Source organism: Pan paniscus, chromosome 10, assembly GCF_029289425.2.
Source record: "Pan paniscus chromosome 10, NHGRI_mPanPan1-v2.0_pri, whole genome shotgun sequence".
Taxonomy (NCBI): Eukaryota; Metazoa; Chordata; class Mammalia; order Primates; family Hominidae; genus Pan; species Pan paniscus.
This window is the reverse complement of record NC_073259.2, coordinates 138951272-138958746: the sequence shown is the minus strand read 5'-3', so window position 1 is coordinate 138958746 and position 7475 is coordinate 138951272.

Here is a 7475-nt window from a genome sequence, read left to right as displayed (position 1 = left end):
AGCAATTTCAATGTGCCTGAATTAGTGGCAGATATTTCAAGATGCAGCTGTATTTAAAGACATTACTTCCCTGGTTCTGTGCACAGAAATGCTGGAGTTATTAACGGTTTGCTCTCTACCCACGTGGCTTATTTCGGAGACTGGCAACTCCATTACTTGTTGCTGAGATGGCTTTAACCTGACCTCAAAAAAAAAGTTTTGTAAGTCACTTCACTTTTAAATTGATCAACATAAAAATCTTGACTTTTATCCATTGATGGGTGTTCTCTATTTTATAACAGACTTATTTATACTAAAATCTTATTCTGTTGTTGCTTTACTTTAAATAGACTTTTTTAGAGCAGTTTTAGGTTCACAGCAAAATTGGGTGCAAAGTATAGAGAATTCTAGCACACCCCCTACTCCCCACATATGCACAGCCTCCCCCATGTCAGCATCCCCCTAGAGTGGTCCATTTGTTACAACAGATGAACCTACAGTGACACACCATTATCGCCCACAGTTCACACTGGGGTTCAGTCTGCTGGTGCACATTTCATGGGTTTTGACAAATGTGAAAAGACATGTATCCCTGTGATAACGTTATACACTGCCCTAAAAACCCTCCGCGTGAAACCCACTCATCCTACCCACACCCTCACTACTGATCTTTATAGTGTCTCCGTGGTTTGGCTTTTCTGGAATGTCATATCGTTGGTATTGCGGCCTTTTCAGGTTATTTCACTTAGTAAAGTGCATTTTTCTCCCATGTCTTTCCATGGCTTGATGGTCGAGTTCTTTTCAGTGCTGAATAATATTCCATTTCTGGATGCACCACAGCTTATCCTTTCACCTGCTGGAGGACATCATGGGTGCTTCCAAGCTTTTTCTACATGGCCTCTAGTAGAATTTTGAAAAGTGTAACTACTTTTTATCGTGAATATCTCTAAACATAACCAGCAGAAAACAGCACCTTCTATTGGAATGGTGAAAATTCAGGACACGGACACCACCAAAGGCTGGCGAGGTTGTGGAGCAACAGCAACGCTCCTTCATCGCTGGTGGGAATGCAAACGGTACAGCCACTTTGGAAGACAGTTTGGCAGTTTCTTACAAAACTAAACAGTATCTTACCATATGATTCCTCCATCCTGTTCCTTGGTATTTACCCAAATGAGCTGAAAGCTTAGGTCCTGACAAAACCTCCACCTGGATGTTTATAGCTGCTTTCTTCATAAATGCCAAAGCTTGGAAGCATTTTGGGAGGTCAAGGTGAGAGAATCACCTGAGGTCAGGAGTTCGAGACCAGCCTGACCAACAGAGTGAAACCCGTCTCTACTAAAAATACAAAAATTAGCTGGGCGTGGTGGCGCCCACCTGTAATCCCAGCTACTCAGGAGGCTGAGGCAGGAGAATCGCTTGAACCTGGGAGGTGGAGGTTGTAGTGAGCTGAGATCATGCCACTGCACTCCAGCCTGGTCGACAGAGCGGGACTCCATCTCAAAAAAATAAAAATAAAAATAAGAAATAAAACAAAATTATACCGGAGAAGTTGGGGTGCAGCTGGCATAAGAGACATTGCTGGTTTGATAAGTGTTTCAGGCACTGAGCTAGGAGCTCAAGACATAAAGGTGAGCTGGCCAAGTTCTTGCCTATATGTAGCTTAGTACAGCCAGTGAAAAGCAACTGGGTGATGTTTGTCAAAAGTCTCTGTGTTCATACAGTCTTTGACCTGCAATTCAGCTCCTCAAAATTCATCCTAGGAAATATGTACACTTCCCAAAAATAGCTGTATATTCAGTGTGATTTCAATCAAAATTCCCAGTGTTTTTTGTGGAATTTTCATGGAAGCATCGAACATAGCCAAAACTCTTCTTAAGAACAGAGAGATAGGACTTGGTTTATCAAATATAAGCACTTACCAAACTACAGTACAATTTTTTTTTTTTGAGACAGAGTTTCTTTCTTGTTGCCCAGCCTGGAGTGCAATGGCACAGTATTGGCTCACTGCAACCTCCGTCTCCTGGGTTCAAGTGATTCTTCTGCCTCAGCCTCCCAAGTAGCTGGGATTACAGGCATGTGCCACCATGCCCGGCTTGTTTTTGTATTTTTAGTAGAGACAGGGTTTCACCACGTTGGCCAGGCTGGTCTCAAACTCCTGACCTCAAGTGATTCACCTACCTTGGCCTCCCAAAGTGCTGGGATTACAGGCGTGAGCCACTGAGCCCAGCCTATAGTAATTATTTAAGACAGTGTGATACTGGCCCAGGAAAAGGCATGCTGACCAATGGAAGAGAACAGGGAGGCCAGCAACACAGTCATATTATGGATGTGAGCATGGGATGGACGGCATGTCAGATCAGCACAGGAGAAGGAACCATTCATTAGCTGGAACTGGAAAAACTGGTCACCCACAAAAAAAAGACAAAATCAAACCCCTATCTACAGCTGGGCATGGTGGCTCACACCTGTAATCCCAGTACTTTGGGAGGCCGGGGTGAGCAGATCACTTGAGCCCAGCCTGACAACATGGTGAAACCCCATCTCTACCAAAAAAAAAAAAAAAAATTAGCCAGGCATGGTGGTGCACACCTGTAGTCCCAGCTACTTGGGAGACTGAGGCAGGAAGATTGCTTGAGACTGCAGGGGCAAGGCTGCAGTGAGCCTTGATCGTGCCACTGCACTCCAGCCTGGGTGACAGAGTGAAATTCTGTCTCAAACAAAAAAAAAAGAAAGAAAGAAAAAGAAAAGAAAAGAAAAAGAAAATCCCTATCTTACACTATATGCAAAAAGCAACTCCTGATGGATCAAGGTTCATCTGTCAAAAACAAAACTTAAAAATTCCTAGTATAAAGTGTAAGTGAAAGGCCGGGCGCAGTGGCCCAGCCTGTAATCCCAGCACTTTGGGAGGCCAAGGTGGGCGGATCACCTGAGTTTGGGAGTTCGAGACCAGCCTTGGCCAACATGGAGAAACCTCGTCTCTACTAAAAATACAAAATTAGCCGGGTGTGGTGGTGCATGCCTGTAATCCCAGCTACTCGGGAGGCTGAGGCAGGAGAATCGCTTGAACCCCGGAGGCAGAGGTTGTGGTGAGCAGAGATCGGGCCATTGCACTCCAGCCTGAGCAACAGAGCAAAACTCCACCACAAAAAATAAAATAAAATGTAAGTGAATATCTTTTCAACTATGGGATAGGAAAGGATATTTTAAACAGAGAAACGTGAACTGAAAGAAGTATCAATAAGTTGAACCATATTAAAATTAACAACTTTTGTGAATCAGGAAGACTTTAAGTGAAAAGAGACATTACAAACTGGGGAACATTTTGCAACATTCCTTTGGTGAGCATGTGTTGTAAATGTCTTCTTGATCCAGCCATTCAAGTCTGTGTATGTGTGTGTGTGTCCAGCCAAGAGAAACTCTTGCACATGTACAACACGAGATGGAAAGGAGAATGTAGTAACACGCTTCTGGAGATCAAAAGCCTGGAGACACTTACTCACCACAGCTGTAGGTTCACCTGTGTCCCCCAAAAGGACATGTTCAAGTCCCAACCCCTTTAATCTCAAAATGTGACTTTATTTGGAAAGAGGGTCATTGTAGATGTAATTGGTTAAGATGAGGCCATACTGGAGAAGTGTGATTCAGTTTTTTTGTTTTGTTTTGTTTTGTTTTGTTTGAGACAGGGTCTTGCTTTGTCACCCAGGCGGGAGTGCAGTGGTGCAATCATGGCTCACTGAAGCCTCGACCTCCAGGGCTCAAGTGATCCTTCCACCTCAGCCTCCTGAGTAGCTGGGACTACAGGTGCAAGTCACCACACCTGGCTAATTTTTTTGTTTTTTGTAGAGAGGAGGTGTTGCCAGGTTGCCTAGGCTGGTCTCAAACTTCTGGCCTCAAGTGATCTGCCTGCCTTGGCCTCCCAAAGAGCTAGGATTACAGGCATGGAGCACCGTGCCAGCATGTGGGTGGGTATTCCTGGTGTTCTTATTAGAAGAGGAGAGGCGACACAGAGACAGACACACAACATAGGGAGAGGGCCCTGTGATGACGGAGGCAGAGGTGGGAGTGATGCGTCTGCCAGCCGAGGGTCAGCAAGGGTTGTCGGCAACACCAGGACCTAAGAGAACACCATGGAACAGTTTCTCGCTGGATCCTTCACAGGGAGCACCGCCCTGCTGACACCCTGATTTCAGACGTGTGGCCTCCAGGAGGCTGAGGAATAAAATTGTTCTAAGCCACCCACTGTGTAGTAATTTATTACGGTGGCCCTAGGAAGCTATTCGCGGGGGTGAAAGGCAGTGGATTGATGCAATTTCTATACTTCAGCCAAAGGAACACACAACAGGAAGACAGAAATGACGCGACACATCTCAGTGATGCAGACTACGCGGATCCACAGTGATGGAGGAGGCGTTCTCAGGAGTACCTAGAGGTGACATCAGTGATGCGGGCTACGCAGATCCACAGTGATGGAGGAGGCGTTCTCAGGAGTACCTAGAGGTGACATCAGTGATGCGGGCTACGCAGATCCACAGTGACGGAGGAGGCGCTCTCGGGAATACCTAGAGGTAAGATCAGTGATGGAGACCACGCAGATCCACAGACGGAGGAGGAGTTCTCAGGATTACCTAGAGGTGAGATCAGTGATGCAGGCTACGCGGATCTGTGGTGATGGAGGAGGTGCTCTCGGGAGTACCTAGAGGTGAGATCAGTGATGGAGACGATGCGGATCCACAGACGGAGGAAGCGTTCTCAGGAGTACCTAGAGGTGAGAAATCCGTATAAAAAGGAAAGCAAGAAAGACAGGTGTGGCAGTGCACACCTGTAGTCCCAGCTACTCGGGACGCTGGAGGATGGCTTGAGCCCAGGAGGTCGAGGCTGCAGTGAGCTACGATCACGACGCCATGGCTCTCCAGCCTGGACGACGGAATCAGACCCCATCTCTAATCAACTGATCTCTAATGTATTCTCATATTTGGGCCTCCTGGGATCTGGACCATTATGTGCTTCTTATTTTTGCAATTTAAGCTTTCAGTTTCCTCCTGTTATGACATTTTCCTTTGGTTAACACTATTTTTCCCCAGATTTTGTTCTTATAAGTCCAAATCCAACACCATCAATCGATATTTTCTGAGCTCCAAATTGGAGCATCACAGAATATGAATATGTAAGAAGGGATAAGAGCATACGCTGACCTTGCACATCTCTGAAAAATTAAGTGTGAATTTTTTAAATAAAAATATATATTTTTTACTTCTAAAAAATTAGAGATGGGGTCTCACTATGTTGCCCAGGCTGGTCTCAAACTCCTGGGTTTAAGTAATCCTCCTGCCTCAGCCTCCCAAAGTGCTGCTGGGATTACAGGCGTGAGCCACTGGGCATGGCCATAAATGTGAATTTATAGAATAAATCGCATGAAGGGAACCATGTAATAAAATGTATGTAATTCAGTATGTGTTAGGACTTCTGCCTCTCGCCCATGTCCAGTGCTGGGGATGCAAAATGGAAGCTCACATGGCGAAAATCAACAAACACACACACACACTGACACGCACAGAGACACACATGCAGACACACACACACCCAGAGACACACACACATTCACACACACACACCCAGAGACACACACACATTCACACACGCACACCCAGAGACACATACACACAGACACACACACAGACATACCCAGAGACACAGACACACACACACCCAGAGACACAGACACACACAGAGAGAGACACACACAGAGACAGATACACAAAGACACATGCACAAAGACACACACACAGACCCACACGCACACACACACACACACCCAGAGAGTTTATTTTAAAAGTTTGGTTTTCCATCTATTCGGAGTTTATAAAGCAGGACACACCCTCATAAGTTTAAAGTAACAAACATGTGGCCAGCACAGTGGCTCACGTCTGTAATCCCAGCACTTTGGGAGGCTGAGGTGGGAGGATTGCTTGAGCCCAGGAGTTCAAGACCAGCCTGGGCAACATGGTGAAACTCCGTCTCTACAAAAAAAATTTAAAATTAGCTGGGTGTGGTGGCACACACCTGTAGTCCCAGCTACTCCAGAGGCTGAGGTGGGAGGATGGCTTGAGGCTGGGAGGTTGAGGCTGCAGTGAGCCGAGATCCCACCACTGCACTCCAGCCTGGGTGACAGAGTGTGGCTCTGACTCAAAAGAGAAAAAAAAAAAAAGTAACAAACACAACAGCCTGAGAAGCACGTGAAAGAAAAAGACCACGGATGGTCTACACATCTGGAAATCAACTTCCCTGCAAGAGTTAAACCCACTCTGCTAAGCGGCATGCAGAGGAGTGGGACTAGACAGCAACACAATCCGACAGGAACCACAGAGGCTGTCACACTCAATGACGGCCTGGCTGCGCTCCGCATCACTAGATAATTATGAACAGGGCTGTAAAACTCACTGACATAGAAAAGCCCGTCACACAAAGTGAAAAATGGTTAGGAACCTGCATGATAGTATAATCTCCTTTTTAGAAAACATTTGAAAGGATAGATGACAAAATGTCAGCAAGTTACCTCTAGTGGGGGGAACTGTGCCGACTGTGTCTGTTTTAATTGCTCCAATCCCCACACTGTCAATACCCAGCATGTATGACTTCTTCCCTTGGTGGGGGAAAAGAAGGTCAGACATGAGGGGAGGGAGGAAGCAAAAAGCAAATGCTTCTCCCCAAGACCTGCAGCTCTGCCCCACCCGGCTCTCCTGCCCACCGGCTTCCAGCTGCGATTCCCTGCAATTCGGTTCCCATCCTTCATGCCTGGGGGGTGGTCACAGTGCTACCACCTTGTCACAGCCACTCGACCACCTGCCTGACCCATAGTTTTGTCACCGGAAACTGACCTTGACCGCGGGTATTGGTGGCTTTAGGCACTGCAGCTCACACCTCACACTTACTACTGGAGAAGCCCCGAATCCTTTTCTCCTGCCTTGTTAAGAAGCCCACTGCGTGGGTGGGGCTGGCACCTGGCATTCGCAGTGGCTACTCACTCAAGGGATGAGTCCGCTGAGGGGTTGGACGACGAGGCTTTGTGGTGGCCACGGTGCAACCCTCCCTTTCCTGGAGCATAGGCTTGGCGGCGGAAAGGCTGGGTGCCCCTGGACCCTGGGCACCCACTCCTTTTGCCAAAATCTTATGACGCTTGAGCCTTCTGTAGCTTCCCACTGTGTTCTAAATACCAAACCTGTAAAGCGGCTTATAAAAAAACCCACACACCTGCTTGAGAGCCTCCACCTGCGCACTCCACCGTCCCTCCTGCTCTCCAGGGGCGCTTCCCCCTGAGGGTCTTTCCTGGACTCCACTGCCCTCCTTCTCAGGCCTCAGACCAGGCCCCTGCGATGCTCCCAAAGCCTCAGCTGTCCGTCCTCGCACTCACTGCGGCGCTCAGCCTCATCCCAAGAACCTGCCTGCCTGTCTCCCCAGGCGAAGGCTTCATGAGCAAAGCCACTGCAGGACCGCAC